This window comes from Mastigoproctus giganteus, chromosome 9, assembly GCF_048544385.1.
Source record: "Mastigoproctus giganteus isolate SK-2022 chromosome 9, ASM4854438v1, whole genome shotgun sequence".
In the NCBI taxonomy this organism is placed as follows: Eukaryota; Metazoa; Arthropoda; class Arachnida; order Uropygi; family Thelyphonidae; genus Mastigoproctus; species Mastigoproctus giganteus.
Genome location: NC_143583.1, coordinates 20,652,876 through 20,676,221, shown reverse-complemented (window position 1 = coordinate 20,676,221; position 23,346 = coordinate 20,652,876). Strand labels below are relative to the sequence as shown.

The 23,346-nt window shown below is 40.5% G+C and overlaps 1 protein-coding gene across 2 annotated transcripts in view; it reads left to right on the top strand.

Moving 5' to 3' along the window:
* The window catches only part of LOC150080074 (V-type proton ATPase catalytic subunit A), a 344,703-nt gene that overhangs the window by 168,806 nt on the left and 152,551 nt on the right, over positions 1-23,346 (top strand). The gene's annotated exons all lie outside the window — the stretch shown is intronic.

Genomic DNA, 23,346 nt, shown 5'->3' with positions numbered 1-23,346 from the left:
TGAAGTGGATTCCTAGTGCATTTTAAAAACGACTAAAATAATATATCATAAATATCATAAGGTGTAACGAGGCAAATACCTTGGAATGTAATATTAGTAACAGCCAAAAGCTGCAAGGGAGCCAGGCTTTTGCCGCATCATCAAAACTTTTATCCTTCCTGTTGCTAGAAGGTACTGATCCAGCAGCTTCTTACATGATATACCAATCTGGATTTTACCAGACCGGGAACTTAAATCACCAAGGAAAGCAGTTTATACATTGGTTGGTAACACACTGACCAAATATAAACTTTGAACAGTGTACAGCCACTCCCTGAATTACATAAGGGTTGCGTTCCGTGGAACTCTACGTAAGTCGGAATTTCTCTAAATGGTTAACTCATATACAGTGGTACCTTGGTTTGCAAGCATAATTCGTTCCGGAAACGTCCTTGTAATCCAAAGCACTTGTATATCAAAGCAAATTTGCCCATAAGAAATAATGGAAACCCAGATGATTTGTTCCAAAACTCAAAAATAGTCATATAAAAATGATTAACACAAAATACTTATATACCTTTTTTATATTTTAAATATTTAAATTTAATATACATAAAGCAATCGAATTTATTAATTATTGGGTAGGACGACTTTCACTGTCACTAACAGAATCACTGCTATCTGTTGACTCTTTTTCTTTTGCACAACTTTAACAAGGAACCTATCTAATGACACTTGCTTTTGCCTCCTTTTGAGGATTTCACAGAAATATGACATTGCATTGTCGTTAAACAGATTCATCACTCGCACTGCCACAGCCTTACTCAGGTGGTGCTTTTCTACAAAATTTTGCACTGTTTCCCACATTTTACACACCTCCCTAATCTCATTTGAAGAGAGGGATGTCTCCGTTTTTTTCCTCCCCCACCTCAGACGAGATCTCCTCCATAACCTCTTGCTGTTGCTCGCAATGCAGATCCATCAGTTCATTGGTGGTAAACTCCTGGCCATGTTCCTCCACTAGCTCTTGAATGTTGTCCTTATTCATCTCCAGTCCCATGGTCTTCCCCAAGGACACAATTTCATCGACAACTGGCAGCTCCTGTTCATGAGCAAACCCCTCTACACAATCAGACCACAGTTTTCTCCAAGCAGAATTGAGGGTTCTCTTGGTGACCCCATCCCAGGCTTTATCGATGATCTTGAGGCAGTTTACAACGTGGAAATGATTTTTCCAAAACTCTCCTTGAGGGTAAGGTTAGTTCCTTCGGTCACCTCGAAGCATCGCTGAAATAGTGCCTTGACGTAAAGCTTTTTAAAGTTCGAAATGACCTGCTGATCCATGGGCTGGAGTAATGGAGTAGTTTTGGGAGGAAGGAACTTGACCTTAATGAACTCAAATTCTTCCAGTAAGTCTTCCTCAAAGCCTGGATGAGCAGGAGCATTATCCATAAACAGCAAGATTTTGAGGGGCAGTTTTTTTTCTAAAAGGTATTTCTTCACTGCAGGACTGAAGACCTCATTGATCCACTCAACGAACAAGATACGAGTGACCCAAGCCTTGCTGTTGGACCTCCACATAACGTTTAACTGGCTCTTCTGCACCTTGCATTTCTTGAAGGCTCGTGGATTCTCAGAATGATACATGAGCAGGGGCTTGACTTTGAAATCACCGCTTGCATTAGCACACAGCAAGAGGGTGAGATGGTTTTTCATGGGCTTGTGATCGAGCATTGCATTCTCTTCTGCTGTAATATAGGTCCTCTTTGGCATCTTTTTCCAAAAGCCCCATCTCATCACAAAATTAAAAACTTGCTGCGGCAGATAACACTCGGAAACCACGAGCTTTTGAAACTTGGCAACGAATGCCTCAGCTGCCTTAGCGCCCGAACTCGCAGCCTCTCCAGGCCTCACAACACTATGGATGTCACTTCTCCTCTTAAAGTTATCAAACCATCCCCTGCTCACCTTGCAGCCTTCTTCATTTTCTGTAGACATACCTCGCAGTTTACTTACGAGGTCGGCGTACAAGGCCTTTCCCTTTTCATAGATCAAGTTCTCGGTCACAGTATCATTTGCTAGTTGCTTCTTGTTTATCTACACCAAACGCAACTTTTCTACATCTTCCAGAATACGTGGCTGTTGCTTTGATACTCTCGTCATTCCTTTTGCTACATCTAGCCCCCTTAGTTCTTCTTTAATACTGTGCAAATCGTTGACGTACACTTCTTATAAAATCTTGCGATGGTGGCCACTTGCATACCTTGTTCGTGCTTCCTGATCATTTCCTTCCTAACTTCTACCGTAATCATCTCCTTCTTCTTACAGCCTTCCCTTTCAACCCTTTTCTTCATTGGGGCCATTGTCATAGTACAGTTAATAAAGAACAGTCACTGCATTTGGACACAAAATAAAAAAAAATGCTTTACGCACATACACGTGATCACAATGCTAGCACGAATGTTGATTATACGAATGAAGTATGCCGACTGAGACCGAACATGCGAGACGATTACCCACAATCCTGAGCGGCTTGTGATCACGTGACACTCGGCAGACAAAATGTATAGGTAATACTGTACTAATATTGTAAGACCTCGCTCGCTTATCAAGTTAAAATTTATTAAAAATTTTTGCTCCTCATGCAAAGCACTCGCAGGCCAAGTTCCTCGCAATCCAAGGTACAACTGTATTTGATTGAAGCAAAAAAATGTTCGATGAACATGTAAATAGAATTATTTATTCAGTTTTTTTATCTCATGTGCATGAAAAATTACAAAAGGGTACAAAATTATAAAAATTTCAAAATTATAAAATTACAAACAGAGAGAGGAAACAGACATAACGTCAGCAAGTTTTACCTTTCGAGCATTGTTGCTAGAATTAACTCCCCAAGTGATAAGCAGGCTGCTGCGGAAGTTGAGGGCTGTGGAGATTTAAAAGGGGTTTTTTTCCAACACATCACAATTTCTCTGCAGCTGCAGAATCGGCACTGGCAACTTCTCTGCATACTTTAATGTTTTAGAAACCAGCGGGATGCTTGAACCTATTAAACCACGCGTTGCTTGCAGTGAACTTGGCTTGGGGTTCGCCGTATTTATCCTTAATATCTTCATAAATACTTCTTGCTTTTGCTTGAATGGCCATTGGACTCAGAGACACTTGCTTCTGAATCTGATTTTCCATCCATGTTATTAATAGCTTTTCCATCTTCGATATAGAACCTGAACACTGTTTTGTGATCACTGTTGATCTTAAATGCATTGATCCTTTAACATGTTCTTTTATACACGCACTGTCCCTTAAAATAGTATTCACTGTTAAAGCAGCTAGACCTAATTCCGTACAATAGATGACAAACTTTGTCCTGTTTCATACTTCTTAATTAATTATCTTCATTTCTAAATCAATTTTGTTTCATTTCCTAGCACTGCCATTACTTGCACTTTCCGTTGATCCCTTTCCCTTCACCATTGTAATAAGTAAATAGGAATGAAGAGAAGATTCTGAAAATTTATTTATGTTTTTTATATGATTGAAGATTTCAGTGAAGGGGAACTCATTTCGCCATAATACTGTAACGTAAAAACCCACACAATTCCAGTTATCGGTATTACCGCAAATGCGGTAAGGTCGAATTTACTACCTGTTTATAATAGATTGCGCTAACAGAAAAGCCCAATAAACTGGAAAGTGCAAATTGTTTTTATTGTTTTATGGTAGTGACCTGGTAGTGTTAGAAAAATATCACAAAGGTATTCAAAATTGATTCTTATAATGGAACATATAAGATAATATGATAACGATGAAAGTGTAGTGCAATTTCCATTATAAAAATGACCTTTTAGAGAGATAAACAGCTTAGTTATAAAGCGAAAATTTCAACTTCCGAGGTCTTGGAACGAATTACCAAAAAAAAAGGCGTTATTGGATTCACATTACAATATTTTCACAATACCTCCATTTATTCCTGCAGAATGCAAAATATATTTCCGCAATTTTAAGTTTGCACCAGCCGGCAAAAACTTGCGTAAAGTCAAATTTCCATAAGTTGAGTATTATGTAAGCCAGGGAGTGGCTGTAATAGTTTTCCCTAGTAGTTTATATTTATGCCCCTTCTCCAATTTTGTTTTTACTACTTATTAGAAAAATTCTAATTAACTGAGGTTTGTGAAGTATTGTTTATAAAATTTTTCTTTAGGAATGCACAATAGAAAGTTGCTTTTAGCTGCATATTGTACGGTTGAATGAACTAAAATTTGCAAAGAATTGCTGAGCAGCGTTACTGCATACTATACAGTTTTCACTTCCCTTTTTTAAGTGATCTTTAAGAGGCCTTGAAGTGATCAAGTGAGGTTTTAAAAAGATTGGATCTCCAAATTCCAGTCCACTTTAAAAAGACTGAATTTGGGAGAGTGTCGGATTGACCTGTGTAAGACATTTGATTTAGTGAGTCTTCTCCTACTCAACCATACCTTTATCCATAGCAGCAAATTGCCCTTAATGTCACACTGCTCGAACTTGTACAGCAGTCTTTTAGGGTGCCTCCGTAGCTAGGTGGGAAGGAGCAGCAGTGCGTAGCACATGCTTCTTGATTAGACCGGGGTTCGAGCCCGTCACCACCAAATACGGAGGATGCGGAAAGATCAGGGAATGACCACCGCATATCCCGGAGCAATATGGCCTTTGTTGCTAATGCTCCTAAAATCCAAATAACAAACAAACAACAGCAGTCTTTTATGTGCAACAGTGTGGATTTCAGCTTTTCTGAAATCCAAGGATATAAAATATCACAATTATTTTTTGCATACAGTTCCTTTGTGACCACGTTGTAGTAACCATTCAGATTGGTCAAACAAGATTTCCCCTTAACAAACCTATGCTGTACTTGAAGTATAATTGTGACTTTGTCTAGATGATCCTGTATTACTTCTTTTACCAGTGACTCCATTAATTTTCCCTGGAACAGAAGTTAAACTAACAGGTCTGTAATTACTCGTATTGCCCTTTGATTCCCCTTTGTGAATTGGGGATACATTTGCACATCTCCAATCTGTGGGACCTCCCCTCAATCCAAGGATGCTCTCATATAATTACAACTAAAGGTTTGCTTACTTCCTTTGCTGCCTTCCTTAATATAACTGGATAGGTCCCATACAACCCAGGTGCCTTTCTTATGTTTAACTTCAACAATTTCTCTTCCACTTTCCTCTCAATTATTACAAAACCATTTAGCTCCCTATTAGAGTTTGATAAACCTTTGGCATCCTCTTCCCTAAAGAATTCCTCATGTGTAAATGTAGATGCAAAATCCCCATTCAGTTTGTCAGCAAAATGATCAGGATCATCAACGGTCAAACCATTGATAACTAGTGGATCAATTTGATTCATCCTCTTCCTTCTAGTGTTTACACAAGTAAAGAAGTTATTGCACCCTTCTCCAAAGAGTTCTCGTAATATGCCTTCGCTTTCCTGAGCTCCTTTGTGACTTGATTACAGACTAGTTTATTTCTACCATAGACTTCTTTGTTGCCCGATCATTTATATGCATCCCTTGCATTTTCTTCTCTGCCACTGAGTTTCATCAGTTCATCTGGCATTCATTTAGGTCTATAACGTGAAGAGTATTTCTTAGTTGTTATGAAAAGCCTACTAGCTTCTATGATTAATTCTCTAAATGCTTCCCATTTAGAATTTGCTGATGGTACCATCATCAGTTGGCTCCACTGTATTCAGTTTTATGAAAGCAAAAACCCCTCCCTTGGTGGTAGTTATATCTTTAAGTAAATCCCACATCAGTACACTGATCATTGCCACCTACTGGTTCTTTATTTGCAGATTCTTAATGCTTGAATAATCTCTGTTGATAATCAGATCAAGAGTAATAATTCTTTCTTGTTACCTCTCTGACATGCTGTTGTAGAAAGCAGTAATCTAATAAATCCACAGAAGCCTGGGGGTAATTGTATACTCAGATATGAAGTTTTCTGAGAGTGCAAACTTGCTGCAAGTGTAGCTTTTAGTAGCTCAATGAGTTACGAGAGAATAAGTTACTTAGAACGAGTTACTTTTAATAACTCGTTCTAGTAGATCAACATATTTTAGGAAAGATGTTGAGCTACTAGAATGAGTACAGAGAAGGGCAATGAAATTAGTGAGTGGAACAAAGGGTTGCTGTTACCAAGATAGGCTTAAATTCTGCAAATTGCAACATCTGGAGACTAGGCACCTGCAAGGTGATCTGATTGAGGCCTTGAATGGTTTGAGCAAGCTCAATGCTGATGGGATTCTTCCTCTTGCTCAGATTCCACACTTGAGAAGGCATAAATTCAACTTGTAGAATGGATGTGGATGGTTGATTGCTGGAACAAACTTCCATCTGTTGTTGTGGAAGTTGACAGCTTAATTAAATTCAAGGCTGAACTAGACAAACTTTTGGAGTGAATGGATGGGTGAAAAATGGGTAGGTTTATTTTTTTTTTTTTGGCCGATGCTATATGAGCTTGCTTTCTTGCATCATATGAATCTACTAATGATAAAATGTCTTGCTAGTCTCTGTATGACTAACCCACAAGTTCTAGTCAATATCTTGAAAGTTCAAATCTCCATTAAGAGATATTCTGATTTACTGGCCCACTCTGTTTCTCTGTCGGCTGTTCGTTGCACTCGTCAGATTTATTAGGCCTATAATACACTCCTGCTCTCAATTTTGCTTTCCCAGTGCTTATGTCAAAACAAATTTCCCAACATTGCACTGGCCACCTATGTAAACTAGAAGCACTGCCTTAGATTTTATGTGGTTCTTAATTAAGAGCATAACCTCCCCATCCTATTCTGTCTGTCCTTTCTGTATACATTGTACTCTCCATATTCAATTTCTGCATCCCTTATATTTGAATGACACCACGTTTCTGAAATCTCAACAATGTCTGCATTTGATGTCTTGACCAGCACTTCAAATGCATCAAATTTATTTACTATACTCCTAGCATTGGTCTACATGCAAGTATACATGCACTGTTTCTTACTCTTGATTACCCTTAGTTCTTATTCTTAGTTACCCTAACACAGCCTACGTATTTACTTGCTTCGTGATGATTCCTTGCATTTCTTAAAATCTCCATCACTTTACTTTCAAGGCTGCTGCTCATTCCAGTAGAAGCAGGGCAAGAATCACTTTCATCTCTGCCTATTGTTAATCTGTTAGTATCCCCCGAGCTAGCAGTTTTCTGACACACCTAACACTGCTTTGAGAGCATTCGGCAGTATTCTTGCACCCTTTTTATTTAAGTGTATAACCATCGCTGCAGAATCAGTCTCTTCTGTTAGCAAGACAGACCATGCTGGGAAAAATTCTACCCCATCAGCATTGTGCAATCTCTCCAGGGCCAAATTGATCGACAAGGCTCTCATCATATACTTCCTCCTATTATGTCTGGCTAGAATTTCAAACACTCAAATTTAACCGTAACTCACAGCTTTTTTCCAAACATTACCCTGTGTACTTGTTTAGTAAGTCTGCAGATCTTCTATTCTTAATGTCATTAGTGCCAATGTGTACAACAATATCACATTTTGTGCCCTTAAATGCAGTATATAAAGTTCCATAATTTTCAGGTAAGTTTTTTTTTAATCATATATTTATGATTTATTGCATAATTTATGTATTTAAAGGTTTAAATAGAAAGGAGAAGAAAATGTAGTTAGCTTCAATCCTAAATCTCATTTCTCTTTTATATCTCACAAAAAAGAATCTGCTGCTCCCACGTTTCTATTCTTAAATATATATTTTTTTTTCTTGTTAATACCATTATATTTGTTGTAAAAATAAAATATTACAATTAGCATTAGTAGAGGCATATGATGCAAGAAAGAAAGCTTATACAAAATCAGCAAAAAAAAAAAAGAAAAAAAAAAGCCACTTCCCATTTCACCCATCCATTTGCTACAAATGTTTGTCTAGTTCTGCCTTGAATTTATTAAGCTGTCAACTTCTATGACAGATGCAAGTTTGTTCCAACAATCAACAACCCACTGGCTAAAGGAAAATTTCTGCACATTTATTCTGCAACTGTCTTTTCTCAATTTGAATTTATGCCCTCTCAGGTGTTTATTCTGAGCAAGAGGAAGAATCCCATCGGCATTGAGCATGCTCAAACCATTCAAGGCTTTATACACCTCTATCAGATCACCTCGCTGGTGCCTAGTCTCCAGACACTGTAATTTGCAAAACTTGAGCCTTTCTTCATAAGAGCAACCCTTTGTTCCATTCACTAATCTTGTTGCCCTTCTCTGTACTTGTTCCAGCAGCTCTACATCCTTCTTGAAATGAATCCTCCAGACCTGTATATAGTACTCTAGGTGTGGCCTGACCATTGCCTTATACAAGGGTATAATCACCTCCTTGTCCCTTCTAGAAAAATTCATTCCTGTCTACCATTGACAAGACACGTAAGATACTCTTGCCGCCTGTCTGCACTGCTCAAAAAATTTCATATCTGACTGCACAATTACCCCCAGGTCCTTTTCATTCTCTATCACTCTGAGTGTAGTACCACACAGTTGATATATTACAATAATCCATACTGTATATGGGTTACTGCTACCCATATGCAGTACTTTACATTTGTTAATGTTAAACTACAGTTGCCACCTCTCAGCCCATCTGTTTAAATTTTCTTGATCCTGTTGCAGTAGCGTACTGTCATTAGTGTCATTAACAACCATGCCAACCTTTGTATTGTCTGCAAACTTAGACGTGAAGCCTGATATACCTTCATCAATATCATTAATAAATACAGAAAACAACAATGAACCCTGGGAGACTCCGCTAATAACATTAGTCCACGTAGAGCAGTGTCCATTTATTAATACTCAATCTCCCACTCAACCATCCCTTTATCCATAGCAGCAACTTGCCCTTAATACCACAAGGCTCCAATTTGTACAGCATTTTTCCATATGCAGCAGTATCAAAAACCTTCCTGAGATCCAAGTATATGATATAAAAATTATTCTTTGCATCCAGTTCCTTTGTGACCACATCATAGTATCCAGCCAAATTGGTCAGCTAAGACTACCCCTTAACAAACCCATGCTCTGTCCGAACTATAACTGAAATCTTGTCTACATGATCCTGCAGTGCTTCTTTCACAGTGCCTCCATTAATTTCCCTGGAACAGATATTAAGCTATCAGGTCCATAATTACTCGTGGCACCCTTTGATTCTCTTTTGTGAATTGGGGTCACATTTGCATTTATCCAGTCCATGGATACCTCTCCTTAGTCCAAGGAAACTCTCATAATTATGGCCAAGGGTTTGCTTCCTTCCCTTGTTGCCTCCTTCAATATAACTGAAGTATTTCACCGGTTGACTGTCATCAACCGGTGAAATACCACCACTTTGCTTATTGGAGGCTTGAAATGGTGGAACCCATGTTTAGTCTCTAGAGCTAAGTTCCGGTCAACCTTTCCCTATCTCTTCCATCATGCAGTATGATTGATGACTTTTGAGGTTACGATGAACGTCGTGGCGATATCCAATATTCCTTACATTTCGAGGGTACAGCTCTAAAACGGTGTTCGCAGGCCGGCCGCTAGTTAGTACACCGGACTGAACCTATTGGTAACTCTCTAGGAAGCTTCCGGATCAGCTAGTGTATAATCTTGCTGCCTCTACTCTGCCAGATAGTGACTGGAGGGAGTCCGAGTAGTGTGTATGCGGGGAGCATTGTCGAGGCCACGTTATGTCAAGGATCTGGGTATATTCTTACCACATGTACGCCATATCCAAAAATTTCATTACTTCATACAGCATGTCCCACCTACTTTTTCTTACTATTGAATACACCATGAATTGTCAAACTAATAGAACAAGCTTATCTACGAAAAGATCTAAACCTCCCATGGACTTCCTAATTCATTTCACAAATATACGTGGTCTCAGTTCTAATCTCAACGATGTCCATTTCCACTTGCAGTCTGCCAAACCCCATGTACTTTTTCTGGCAGAATCTCAGTTATCGGTTGATTCATCTACTGCTCATCTCAGATGCCCAAATTATTCGCTGTATGATTCCTTTCGCCTCAAAGGTGGTACTTGTGCATATGTCCGTTCTGATATTGCCTGTCAGAGACTTGGCAATTTGGAATCTCCTCTCTTCGATCTTCTCTGGCTTAAAATCTCTCTACCTCATTGTGTCAAATTCATCTGTTGTCTCTACCGTTCTCCCAACTCCACTAATCACTTGGAGCTCTTTGACTTCCTCTCTTTGCAACTTGACTTTCTCCAGTCCAACTTTCCTAACAGTGAAGTAATTTTCCTTGGTGATTTTAATGTTCACAACTCCAGCTGGCTTCCGTTTTCTAGTCACACCGACCCAGCAGGTCGAGATGCTGAGGCTTTTGCAATTACTAATGACCTAGCACAGATTGTTCATTTACCTACAAGAATACCGGACAATCCTAATCATACAGCCAATATGCTTGATCTTTTTCTCACAAACAACCCTTCTAAGTACACGGTCGAAGTGAGAGGTCCTTTAGGCACTTCAGATCACAACTTGGTGATTGTCTCTTCTCCAATGGAACCTTTATCTCATGGCTATTCCCAACCACGTGTTGTTTGACATTACAAGAATGCAAAATGGGATGACCTGCGAGACTTCTTTTCCTTGGTCGGATTACTGTTTCAAAACTTCTGATGTCAACGTTTGCTCTGAACGTGTCAGTGAAATTATTCTTGCAGGAATGGAATCCTTTATCCCACACTCCACTTTAAAATCTCGTCCTTGATCTAAACCTTGGTTTTCTATAAATGTGCTAAGGCTGTCCAAGAGAAGAATGTTGCATATCGTAATTGGCTTGTTTCTAATTCTTCAGTTTCATTTTCTGCCTACACCAAAGCTCGCAACAGTTGTAAAGCAGTTATTAACCAGTCCAAACTAGAGTTTGAACAGGCTAAGAGTAGAAAACTTGCTTCTTGCCCTAATGGTAGCCGAGCATTCTGGTCTCTTGCCAAAGCTATTGGCCGCAACTTTTGCCCATCTCTGCTCCCACCTCTGTCCAAAACAGATGGTTCTGTTGCCACTTCAGCCAAGGATAAAGCTGACCTACTAGCATCCCATTTTTCTTCCAGCTCATGTATTAATGATCTTGGTAAAACACCTCCCACCATTCCCAACACGCTCCATTCAATGCCTCCTGTGGTCTTCCGTCAAAAGGATATCAGAAGGATTTTGATGAATCGTGATGCTAAGAAAGCTCCAGGTCCTGATGGTATTTTTCCGCTTGTTCTCAAAACCTGTGCTCCCTCTCTTACTCCTATTCTTTGCTGCCTTTTTTCACTTTCTTATTCCAAAGGTGTTTTTCCCTTCTGCTTGGAAATTTGCTCATATCCAGCCAGTTCCTAAAAAGGGTGACAAATCCCTCCCATCCAATTATCGTCTCATTGCAATTACTTCTACTCTTTCTAAAGTAATGGAGAAATCAATTAACCGCCAACTCTTAAACTACCTAGAAACCTTCCATCTGATCAATGATCACCAGTATGGATTCCGTCAGTGTCGATCCACTGGAGATATTCTGGCTTATGTTACCCATTTATGGACTAATTCAATGGAAAGGTTCGGTGAAACACAAGTAGTTGCTCTTGACATCTCAAAGGCTTTCGATTGTGTTTGGTATAAAGGTCTTCTAAACAAGCTTCCATCTTATGGTTTGCCAACTGTTTTTAGTAATTGGTTATCCAGTTTTCTCTCTGATCGCTCACTGAGGGTGATGGTAGATGGCTCTCTGTCTTCTAACTTCTCCACTAATGCTGGTGTCCCCCAAGGTTCAGTTCTTTCCCCCACTCTTTTCCTCTTGTATATCAATGACCTTCTTCCATTGACTGAAAATCCTATCCATAGTTTTGCCGATGATAGCACATTGCATTCAACTTTCCATTTTGAGAAACCTTGCCCTGCTCAATCAGCTTCAACTTCTCGAAAATCTGCTACCAATTCCTTAAATGCCGATCTTCAGGTAATTCTCCAGTGGGGCAAAGACAACTTAGTTGATTTCAACCCTTCTAAAACTCAGTCTTGTCTTATATCTCGCAAAAAGGATTCTTCTGCTCCTATACTTATCTTTAGTGACACTCCGATTTCTAGGCAAAATGATATATCTCTTTTGGGGATTACCCTGACTTCTAATCTCTCTTGGCACAAGCACATTATAAATATTGCTTCCTCTGCATCTAAAAACTTGGTTTTCTCTTTCGATCTCGGCGTTACTTTTCTTCCAAACAGCTGCTCACTCTGTATAAATCGCAAATTCGCCCTGCCATGGAATATTGTTCCCATATCTGGGGTGGTGCCCCCAAAACCTCTCTCCGGCTTCTTGATTCCATTCAGAAGAGGGCAGTTAGGTTAATTAATGATTCATCTCTAACAGAGTCTCTCCACTCGCTTTCTCATAGACGCACTGTTTCTGCTGCATGCCTCTTCTACAGATACTTCCATGGGCACTGTTCTTCTGAATTGACTTCTATGATTCCTGCTCTCTCTTTCAAAACAGTCCGAACACGTGCCGCCACCAGCCAACATCCATTTACTGTCCAACTTCAAACCCACAGAACCAACTTTTCATCTTCCTCATTTATTCATTCAACTGCCGTTTTCTGGAACAACCTTCCTTCATACGTATTTCCTGAAAATTACAATCTACAGAAGTTCAAGTCCAATGTCAACAAATATCTTCTTTTGTCTTCTGAACCTCAAACCCAAGCACGGCACTAAGTACTATAGGTTCTAATACCTCTCGTGTTTGGGGTTCACATAAAAAAAAAAAAAAAAACTGGATAGAACCCATCCACCAGGTGTCTTTCTTATATTTATTTTCAATAATTTCTGCTCCACTTCGCTCTCATTTATTACAAAATCATTTAGCTCGCTGCCAGAGTTAGCATTAGCATTAGTAGCGGCATATGATGCAAGAAAGCAAGCTTATTCAGCATCAGCCAAAAAAAAAAAACAAAAAAAAAAAACCACACCACTCCCATTTCACCCCTCCGTTCGTTCAAAATACCTGTCCAGTTGAGCCTTAAATTTGTTTAGGCTATCAACTTCAACAACAAACGATGGAAGTCGGTTCCACCAACCAACCACCCTCTGGACAAAGGAAAATTTCTTCACATCTATCCGACATCCGTCCTTCCTCAATTTGAATTTATGCCCTCTCAGGTGATTATTCTGGGCAAGAGGAAGAATCCCATTGGCATTGAGTATGGTCAAACCATTCAAAGCCTTATACACCTCTATCAGATCACCTCGCCGGTGCCTAGTCTCCAGACTCTGTAATTTGCAAAACTTGAGCCTTTCTTCGTAAGAGCAACCCTTTGTTCCATTCACTAATCTTGTTGCCCTTCTCTGTACCCTTTCCAGCAGCTCTACATCCTTCTTGAAATGAGGCCTCCAGACCTGTATACAGTACTCAAGATGTGGCCTAACCATTGCCTTATACAAGGGAATAATCACCTCCTTATCCCTGCTAGAAAAATTCCTGTATATCATTGACAAGACACCATGAGCTACTCTTGCAGCTCGTCTGCACTGCTCAGAGAACTTCATATCTGCCTGCACAATTACCCCCCAGGTCCTTTTCATTCTCCACCACTGTCAGTGTAGTACCGCAGAGTTGATACGTTGCTCTGGGGTTACTGTTTCCCATATGTAGTACTTTACATTTGTCAATGCTAAACTTCATTTGCCACCTCTCAGCCCATCTGTTCAACCTTTCCAGATCCTGATGCAGCAGCATAGCGTCAGTAGTGTCCTTAACAACCCTGCCAACCTTTGTATCATCTGCATACTTGGACATTAAACTTGATATACCATCATCAATATCATTCATAAACACCGAAAACAACATAAGGTAGGTATAAGGTATGTTCGTGTCAGACGGCACCTGGGATTTCTCCCATCTCCGCGTGTGTTTCACTGTATCGAGGACAGTACACTCTCAAGCCAGAGACTTGAAAGTGTGTGGGTCGTGTCTGTGCAGTGTGATATGTTGTGCCCATTGTTTATCCGGCTAATTGGCCGCCAGGCCCCTAGTGGGGCCCGACGTTGCCCATACCCTGCCACGTGGAGGCTAGCCGGGTGTATCCAGTATCACAACAATTTGCTCTGGCAGGTCCTGCCACCTAGTTTCCTGGGATTTCAGTGGCTAGGGCCTATTTAAAAAAAAAAAAAAAAAAAAAAATTTTATGCATTTGACATTAATGCTTAATGGGATTTCTGTTAGGAAATCGCTGGTTAGGGTTGAACACTAAAGAGATATGTTAAAGGCCAAATAGGTCGGGCAAAATTTTGATGTTATTAAATTTAGACATGTAACTAACGCTAGATAAAAGCTGATAGTGTTAGATATCTTAGAGATTTGCACAAAACCGGTAGAATTTAGACGTTGGTTATATTTGGCGGCATTGTTAAGGGGTGTACTAGGTCGATTTAGTGAGAGAGAGAGAGAGAGAGAGGGGGGGGGAGATTGAAGACTGGGGAGGAAACAGATAGAAGAATAGGGACGGATAGAGTAGGCATCCCCAAAGAGGTCAGTGGAGACGAGCCCCACCAGGCAAAATATGGGGGGTAGGCAGGGAGGAGAGGAGACAGAGATCCATCTCCTCCATTCCCTGCCTGGGGATGGGGTTTTAAAGGGAACCAGGTTAGAGTACCCAGTTCGGATCGCCAATGACGTGTTGGCAGCAAAGCCGCAGAATGTCTTCGTCGGTGTCATGTCCAAGGAGTGTCGAATCCGGTATGAAGGTCCAGCTGCCCATCCCGCTCTGGGGGTGGGATATGTTAGCTGGCAGTGGGGAACCTGCCAGGTGAAGGGGGGGGACACACACATTTACTTCATTCGTAATGTGCATTCTCACTCTACTTGCATTCTTTTTTTTTTTTTTTTTTTTATACTTTTTCTTATTTTATAATTTTTTTTTTTTATATATATATATATATATATATATATATTTTTTTTTTTTTTTTTTTCACTCAACTCATTCATCTTTTCTCACACACCAGGAGGGGATGCAATGATGGGTAGCGTAAATTTAAATACTAATTAAAACCAGGGTTAGTGTGTACTTAACTTAGCATTTGTGGTTTGTGTTCTTTTCTCTCACGCTTGCACTTTTATTCATTCTTCTAGCTCTCATCTCATTTATTCGACTCTTTCTTTGTGCACTGCACTCTCTGGGCACCGCAACTTACTGTTATTCTTCAGTTGTGGTGCAGGCCTAGCTGCAAGGTGTTTTTTTTTTTTTTTTTTTTGCAGGCCAGGGGAGAATGCAGTGATAGTGTTTATGTGGTTTGTAAATGTTTGTTGGTACAATATATATAAATTAACTATATAATATCGGTGTAAATACACCATAGTTAACCCATATATTTGAGCTACGATTGTAGCGTAGAAGGCATCGTTTTAAATGTATCTCATAATGTGGTTGCCTTCACAACAAGATAGCTACTATTGAATTACTTCAAATAAATAACGCTTCTCTAGTAGAGAAGACTACTGTTATTTATTTTCAGCAGTACCACCACCCAGACGATCGTTTCGAAGCTTTTTGGCTTCGTCATCAGTGGGCGGGTACCACCACACCCTTCTGGCATCTCTCATAATGTGGATATAACTTCGCAACTGAGATGGCTTGTTGTATTACCTGGGTACCTGCCCGCCCACTGATGACGAAGCCAAAAAGCTTCGAAACGATCGTCTGGGTGGTGGTACTGCTGAAAATAAATAACAGTAGTCTTCTCTACTAGAGAAGCGTTATTTATTTGAAGTAATTCAATAGTAGCTATCTTGTTGTGAAGGCAACCACATTATGAGATACATTTAAAACGATGCCTTCTACGCTACAATCGTAGCTCAAATATATGGGTTAACTATGGTGTATTTACACCGATATTATATAGTTAATTATCAAAACCCATAAGGATTATGCCTAGTGCATTTAATTTTCCAAATACATTACCACCACACCCTTCTGGCATCTCTCATAATGTGGATATAACTTCGCAACTGAGATGGCTTGTTGTATTACCTGGGTACCTGCCCGCCCACTGATGACGAAGCCAAAAAGCTTCGAAACGATCGTCTGGGTGGTGGTACTGCTGAAAATAAATAACAGTAGTCTTCTCTACTAGAGAAGCGTTATTTATTTGAAGTAATTCAATAGTAGCTATCTTGTTGTGAAGGCAACCACATTATGAGATACATTTAAAACGATGCCTTCTACGCTACAATCGTAGCTCAAATATATGGGTTAACTATGGTGTATTTACACCGATATTATATAGTTAATTATCAAAACCCATAAGGATTATGCCTAGTGCATTTAATTTTCCAAATACATTACCACCACACCCTTCTGGCATCTCTCATAATGTGGATATAACTTCGCAACTGAGATGGCTTGTTGTATTACCTGGGTACCTGCCCGCCCACTGATGACGAAGCCAAAAAGCTTCGAAACGATCGTCTGGGTGGTGGTACTGCTGAAAATAAATAACAGTAGTCTTCTCTACTAGAGAAGCGTTATTTATTTGAAGTAATTCAATAGTAGCTATCTTGTTGTGAAGGCAACCACATTATGAGATACATTTAAAACGATGCCTTCTACGCTACAATCGTAGCTCAAATATATGGGTTAACTATGGTGTATTTACACCGATATTATATAGTTAATTATCAAAACCCATAAGGATTATGCCTAGGTGCATTTAATTTTCCAAATACATTACCACCACACCCTTCTGGCATCTCTCATAATGTGGATATAACTTTGCAACTGAGATGGCTTGTTGTATTACCTGGGTACCTGCCCGCCCACTGATGACGAAGCCAAAAAGCTTCGAAACGATCGTCTGGGTGGTGGTACTGCTGAAAATAAATAACAGTAGTCTTCTCTACTAGAGAAGCGTTATTTATTTGAAGTAATTCAATAGTAGCTATCTTGTTGTGAAGGCAACCACATTATGAGATACATTTAAAACGATGCCTTCTACGCTACAATCGTAGCTCAAATATATGGGTTAACTATGGTGTATTTACACCGATATTATATAATATATATAAAGTAATGTAAGTTATTTTTAACTTTGTATTCTTTTGGCCAATTACATTTGCTCTTCTGCTCATTCCCATTCACTTTCTCTGCATGCATTCCCATCCCCCTCCCCTACACTGGTTTGGGGCCCCTACACATGGCATGGTAGTCATGGGGAGTTTTGTTATGTCAAGTTTCTGTCAGGGTGCAGAATTCTGCTACCCTAACAGTTTTTAAGTCATCATCTGGGCGTGGTGGGAAACTTGGGCAATTTTACTATTGATTATTGTTTAATTGCTGGGGAGCTGAATTGCCATTCTTTGCATTGCTCTGCGCATTTCGAAAACTTTCTGTGTGAAAGATGTAAAAGCTTTATAATTTTGCTCTTCTATGATGAAGAGATGTTCTTCTCCCCTGGGAAGGGGACCAATCTGTGCTATTAGCTCTGTTCTGGGGATGTCATATATTATACATTCATAGAGAATGTGTGCCCAGTCTTCACTTTCGCCACAGGTGCAGTTTGGGTCATCGGTCAGGCCTAAGGAGGTTAGTTTCGCCTTTAGGGAGCCGTGCCCTGTCAATATAAATGATGTAAAAAGTCCAGGGGCATACCACTTAGGTTGCTTTGGGCTGACCATTGACACCAGTGGCAGAAACCGTTTGGTGACCAGACCTCTGGTTTCCTGCTCCCACTTTGTTTGCCATAGCTCGTGGAGCTTTGTGGCTATTCTTTTTCTTTCATCATTGAAGGTATTGGTTGTATCAAGGGCTATCCCCAGAAATTCTGTGGGTATGCCCTTTTTAAATCTATAATATAAGCCTCTTTTGGCTACTTCCAGGTAAAGTGGGAGAGTTCCGGCCAGCAACTGTAGTGCAGGTGTGCTTACTGTGCGACATGCTCTGGTAATAGTGAGTAGTATTGTCCTTTGTATCGATTCTAATTTATTCCTATTTCTTACTATGGCCGAGCGGATGAACCACGCACCGGCTCTATAGGTGATAACAGGTAGGAACATTGCACGGTATATGATTGCCAAGGTCTTTCTTTTGAGTCCCCAGTCTGCTCGACTGATCCTGGCAATCATACCTGCATAATTTCGCACTTTCTTCGCCAAGTAGATCAAATGGGGGTAAAAAGTTAATTTTGAATCAAAGACCATTCCAAGATATTTTAGTTCTGTTACCATTTTTATAGTGATTGTGTTAATTTTGATTTGTGGACGTCTTCTTATGTCCAAATTACCTTTTAGAAGTATTTGTTTGGTTTTTTCAGGCGATATTTTGAGCATGTGCATTTGTGCCCACTCCTGCAGCTGCAAGAGAGCGGCATTTGATCTTTGCTCTACAACCACTCGTGAGTTGCCTTTTACAAGGAAAATCATGTCATCTGCAAGGCCAGGCTTTCCACGGGGCCCAGATCCAAGGCCAGAAATTCATCCAGAACAATGTTCCAAAAGAAAGGGCCAAGGATTGATCCCTGCGGGCAGCCTTTATTCACAGGGCGTGTCAATTCCTGGAACCTTGTGCGTACTGAGACACTTCTGTCTGTAAGGTAGCTGTTTATTACCTTATAGAGGTTTTGTGGGGCATTTGCCTGGCGAAGTCTCCTAAGGACACTAGGCCACCACAGTGAGTCAAATGCCCCAGCAAAGTCAATGGAGATTGCCAGCATATATTTCTCCTCTGTGTTTTTAACTGCTGTCAGTAGGTGGTGCATGGCATCCTCCGTAGAATTGCCCTGCTTAAAACCATACTGATTGTTGGAATGCAAGCCTGCTTCTGTGTAATATTGAGCTAATCTGCTGTATATTAATCTTTCGTATATTTTCCCTAGTACAGGGAGTAGGGCTATTGGTCTATATGATTTGGGATCAGTAGGGAGTTTTTCAGGGTTTTTCAGGATTAACCTTAACACAGATTGTTTCCATATTTTTGGGAATATACCTTCTGTCATACAGTTATTATATAGTGCTATTAATTTATCTGGTGCTATTTCTGCTAATTTTTTGATAATCTCAACCTCTAAGAGGTCAAAACCTGGGCATTTATTGTTTTTGGTTTTAGATAGTGCTATTTCTAAGTCTTGTATAGTGAACAGAGGTTCAATATTGGCATTGTCATATTCAGTGTTTTCTTTTTTAATGTCGAGTTGGGTGGGGGAATGATTTCCAGTTTCAGTCTGAATGATACTGTCTAGGATGTTATTTACAGAATCCACCCAACACAGGGTTGGGGTTCCATCTGGTTTGACAGTAGTTTCTAAGACATCTCCTCTTGGCAGCTTGTTGGTCACTATTCTGTAGACAACTCCCCAAGGGTTATTGTTTCCAGTAGTTCCCACCAAGTGCTTCCAGCATTCCTTTTTCTTATCTCTTATGAGGGCTGTATACTGATTCCTGAGAGTTTTATAAGAATCTCTCAGTGCATCCACCTCATTTTGTGACCAAGATGTTCTGGCTCTTTGAAAATGTCTCCGTGCCTGGTGTACCCTACTTCTGAGTATAGTCAGTTCGGGACACCACCAGGGAACTGTCTGCTTCCTCGGTTTTTTCCGTGGGATAGACAGGGTTGCTGTTTTTGTTAAAATGTTTGTTATAGTCAGTGCTTGCTCGTCCGGGCTACAGTTGCCTGATCTAGACCACTCATTTTCCTGTTTTTGCAGCTCAGCTGCTGTATGTTCTGCAAAAATCTGCCAGTTTGCCTTTTTAAGGTTATACCTTTTGATATCCAACAGAGAGTGTTGGGTTGTTTGTAATTGCCTGTTTAGTTTGAAGGAAATGGCTCTGTGATCTGATGTGGTCCAGGCTGGCTGGACACACCAGTCTGTGATTTTATAAGCTATTGAATTGGTGGCAAGAGTGATATCAATGTCACTCTCCCACATGGTACTGCTAAAAGTTGGGAGGTTATTTGGTTGGTTTAGCACTTGAAAGGGTGAGGTGGCTATATAGTCTGAAAGTATCTGGCCGTTGTGTGTGCCTGCTCTGTCTTCTGTACGGCTATGCCATAAGGCTGACCGGCAGTTGACATCAGCACACACTATGATATTTGCAGTAGGTAGCAAGTTTGTGACTACTTGTAGGTATTCAATAGTTGGATTTATATCTTCACCTGGTCTGGAATATAGTGAAATAATGTAAAACTGTCCTACAGCACTGGAAACAGCAGTGGACCCAACACTGAACCCTGAGGAACTCCACTAATAACATTAGTCCACGTTGAGCAGTGTCCATTGATTACCACTCTGTCTTCTGCCACTCAACCATCCCCTTATCCATATCTGCAATTTGCCTCCAATGCCACACTGCTCCAATTTGTGCAGCAGTCTTCCATGTGCAACAGTATCAAAAGCCTTTCTAAGATCCAAATATATAATATCAAAGTTATTCCCTGCATCCAGTTCTTTTGTGACTACATCATAGTATCCAATCAAATTGGTCAGGCAAGACCTGCCCTTAACAAAACCATGCTGCGTCTGAGCTATAACTGAATTCTTGTCTAGATGATCCTGCAGTGCTTCTTTAACCAGTGCCTCCATTAATTTTTCTGGAACAGAAGTTAAACTAACAGGTCTATAATTACTTGTGTCAGCCTTTGATCCTCCTTTGTGAATTGGGGTTACATTTGCACATCTCTAGTCTATGGGTACCTCCCCTGAGTCCAAAGAAGCTCTCATAATTATGGCTAGGGGTTTGCTTACTTCCTTTGCTGCCTCCTTTAATATAACTGGATAGATCCCATCCACCCCGGATCCCTTTTTTATGTTTATCCTCAACAATCTCTTCTCCACTTTCCTCTCAGCTTTTACAAAATCATCTAGCTCACTGCCAATGTCTACTTTACCTATGTCATTCTCCTTCCTGAATAACTCCTCATGAGTGAATGTAGATGCAAAATACTTGTTTAGATTGTTAGCCACCTGAACAGGATCCTCAACTGTTGAACCATCAATATCCAGTGGACCAGTCTGATTCATCCCTTTCCTTCTTGAGTTTAAATAGGTAAAGAACTCTTTTCTGTTTTTCTTTGCATCCTTTGCCAAAGATTTTTCGTAGTCTGCCTTTGCCTGCCTAATCTCCTTTGTGACTTGGTTACAGACCAACTTATATCTGTCATAGGCTTCTGTGTCATGTGTTAATTTGTATGTATCCCATGCATTTTTCTTCTCTGCCACATGTCTCATTAGTTCATCTGACAACCATTTAGGCCTAAACCTTGAACAATATTTCTTAGTTGGTATGTAAAGCCTGGTAGCTTCCAAGATTAGTTCCTTGAATGCTTCCCATTTTGAGTTTGCTGTTGGTAACATCATCAGTTGGTCCCACTGTATAGAATTTAAATACTGTCTCAGACCATCATAGTTGCCTTTACGAAAACAAAAACCCTTCCCTTTACCTCTGATGGTAGTTACCTCCTTGAGTAAATCCCACTTCAACACACTGTGATCACTGCCACCTAGTGGTTCATTTATCTGCAGATTCTTAATGCATGAAGAATCACTACTGATAATCAGATCAAGAGTATTGCTCCCTCTTGTTGCCTCACAAACATGCTGATGTAGAAAACAATCATCCAATAAATCCACAAAAGCCTGGCTAGTGTGTGAGTGACCAACCCACAAATTCCAGTCAATATCTGGGAAATTAAAATCCCCCATTATAAGACTCTCTGATTTACTGGCCCACTCCATTTCCCTGTACAATATCTTATTATACTCATCAGCGTCATTAGGCCTATAGCACACTCCTATTCAATTTTGATTTCCCTATGCCTATGTCACCCTAAACTGACTCGACACTGCCCTGTCCATCGATGTCGACTGGCTTCACTTCCTTGGATTTTATGTGTTTCTTAAGGAATAGCATAACCCCTCCTCCCCTCCCCTCCCCTCCTGTCCTGTCCTGTCTATCCTTTCTATACACATTGTATTCCCCAAATTCCAGTTCCGCATTCCTTATATCTGTGTGACACCACGTCTCTGATATCCCAAGAATATCTGCCTTTGATGTTTTGAGCAATACCTCAAATTCATCAAATTTATTTACCAAACTCCTGGCATTGGTGTACACGCAAGTATGCATTCACCTGTTTCTATTCTTAGCTACCCTAACACAACCCATGTGTTTACTTGTACCGCAATGACTCCCAGCAGTCTCTGAAATATCCTGCATCTTGTTTTTCAGGCTTCTGCTCATTTCAATAGAAGCAGTGCAAGAATCACTTCCACCTCTGCCAGTGGCTACTGTTAATCTATTAGTCCTTGTATCCCCCCCCAACTAGCAGTTTTCCGACCCACCTAACACTGCCTCGACAGCATCAGCAAAATTCTTGCACCCTTTCTATTTAAGTGTATCCCATCCCTGTAGAAGCAGTCTCTCCTGTTAACAAGTACAGACCAGGCTGAAAAAAATTCTACCCCTTGAGCCTTGCACAATCGCTCCAGGGCCGAATTGATCGACAAGGCTCTCATCATATACTCCCTCCTATCGTGTCTGGGCAGTATTGCAGACACTTTCAAATTCAGCCATAATTCACGGCCGGCTTTTTTTCAACAGTGACCTGTACTTGCTAAGTAATTCCACTGGTCTCCTACTCTTAATATCATTAGTGCCAACGTGTACAACTATATCACCTTTTGTGCCCTTAAAAGATGATATCCACCCTACGTCATCAACCTTTGCCCCTGGCAGACATACCCTGGTCCTATTCCAGCTATCCTTTTTACAAAGCATGTTCCCCGTTTCCCTGACAATCGAGCCACCAACAACTACTAGTTCCTGTGGGACGAGCGCATTCTGCCTAGGTGGCTGCCTCTGTGTTGCATGATGACCAAGTGCAAGCTCTGGCGTTGTTGTGGGCAGCTGAGAGCTTGATGGGCCCCTCAATTTATTTCCTTCGAGGGCATCCACCCTGTCCTTCAAGCTCTCATAAAGGCCCACAATAACGCTGAGTTGTCGCCTGATTTCCTTGCACTCCTTACATTGTGCACACACAAAGACATCCCCCTTGGCAGTATCATGTCCCGTACCCGACTGCTCCGCAAACATCAAGCAAACAGTGCATTTTAAAAGACTGTGATTCAGAGGGCAACTGCCCCCCCCCCCCCCCCCCAGTTCTCCCCTGAGCCACAGCACTCCCATTAGCTGGAGCCTTTTGCTTTGCTGCTCTTGTCTGAATCATGATTCCGATTTAATTCAATAAAATTTCAATTTCAGATCAAAATTAAATCCTTAAGTTATATCCCAAACAGTTATAACGCTATATTTATTTTT